Source organism: Podarcis bocagei (assembly GCF_964188305.1).
Source record: "Podarcis bocagei genome assembly, chromosome: 1".
In the NCBI taxonomy this organism is placed as follows: domain Eukaryota; kingdom Metazoa; phylum Chordata; class Lepidosauria; order Squamata; family Lacertidae; genus Podarcis; species Podarcis bocagei.
In genome coordinates, this window is record NC_138125.1 from 90,993,662 (window position 1) to 90,995,699 (window position 2,038).

The window sequence follows — 2,038 nt, forward strand, 5'->3', positions numbered from 1 at the left end:
CATTTTTTGCTTTGCTCTCTTGAATGTATATTGTGAAACACTTTTCTTACTATGGACTTCAGAATGTGCTGCCCAGCATTGACATCTTGACCCTAATGTCACTTTATTTCCTGTTTCATAGTGATGGAGGGTTTCTATCCTGGAGGTAATTATAGTTAAAACATTTGCTTTTATTTTTATTTTCCCATCCTGGATTAGATGCTGTTCTTGTGTTTGACACTGTGGTTCCGTTTAACTTCCAAACAGTATTGTTAATTTCTGTACAATGGGCCAGAAATCAACAATGCACAAAACACTTCCTTAAAAACAAACAATGTCTCCTTCACATGGGTTTATGCAAAGAAAACATTTAACAGAAAGGTGTACACACATATATATTACACAGTATAAGGCTTACTAGAACTACCGCAGGTTCCCAGAATGGAAAAGGCTGTGTTTCCGATTCCACCTAGTGACTAGCCAGACTATTACATTTCATATATTTATAGACAACTTAATTTTCAGAATTTCTGCACCTTGCCCATAAACGTGTTTTAAAAATAATAATACAGGAAACAAGAATGATAAAAATTTGTCTCCCGAATAAGCCAGCTTTAAGCCATGCCTGGCGTGCTCTGGTCCATGGGGTCATGAAGACTAAACAGCTAAACAACAACAACAAAGCCATGCGAGTTCTGTTGGCTTGTTGACATCCCTCGCCAGCACAGCATTCCTGCACACACGCGCTCTCCCCAGGCTGCGTCCTAGGGGATCGAACCCACGATCCAAGGACGGGCAGAAAGGCAGGCAGGCAAGCACTGCCCCAAAGAGATCCACAAGGCGGTAGGGGAAACTGCGCATGCTCCTTCTGATAATCGCTTTTCGCGTCATCGGCCACTGTGTGGCGAGCGTCGCTCGCGAGGTACGGAGAGCTCTGGATTGTGCACCACAGAGATAAGAATAGTAGAGAAGGCCATCATTATCGAGACGGAGAATTTCAGGGTTCGCACAAGAGTGTGTCTGTGGGGTCAGAAGCGAGCGCTGCCCATAGAAATCAGTGGAGAAACAGGATTTTGTAGGAGGTGAAGCTGAAGTGAGAAGCAGGGCTGACTTTCCACTCAAGGCCGCCTAATACAAAACACCCTTCAGCTCAATCTCATTCATTTGCCTCCTCAAATCAACCTGTCAGGCCAGCTCCAATATGCAGTCGCATGCAAAAGCATTATGTTTTTAAAACTCTAATTACTAAAATAAATATATTTAACAATATACACAGGAAATCGGGACGTGAACAAGGAAGAGTATGAAGTTCTGACTTTTCTACCTTGTTTGAGGAGAGCTCTAACTATATTAAAATTGTGGATTTCTCCATTGTTAGAAGGAGAAAACATGTACAATTAACCCGGACATTTCTTCCTAGCATAATCCAGTTTTACAAATATACGATCCAGATCAATTTTAGAATGGAAATGTCAGTTAATTTCTTTGGATCCTGCAACTTGCAGACTTGTGAGTCCCAATCAAGGAAGTTCTGCTTCTATACTGTATAAGAGTTGCGTTTATCCTCAGTTGGTAGTTCTCTGACACAAAGCATATTTATTTCGGCGGTGGATTTATTTTATTTTATTTTTTTTACATTTTAGAATCCCCAAGACCTCCAGCGCTGTCGCTCTGCGCTCAGAGGACACAATAGATGCCGGGTTTCCTTTTTATTTTTTTCCCCCGACAGGCAGTTGGACGCTATGGGAAGACGGGGTGGGTGTCCTCAGACGTCACCGGAACTACAACTCCCATGATCCCTCATTATTGGCTACGCTGTCATGGGGCTTGCTGGGAGTTGTAGTCCTACGACTTCACCGGGTTACAAAAGCTATCCTTTCGGGAGACTCTTTCTCCGAGCGCGCTTCTTCAGGCCACCCGCGAGCCCCTTTCCGAATAAAGTCTCCGTAGGGGGACGCGGCTCTTTCCCTCCTTCGTGCCTTTTATTTATTTATTTAGGCGCGTCGTGCGTCGTGACGTTGCGACGTTCCCGTCTTGTGTGTGTACGGGAGTCACGGGC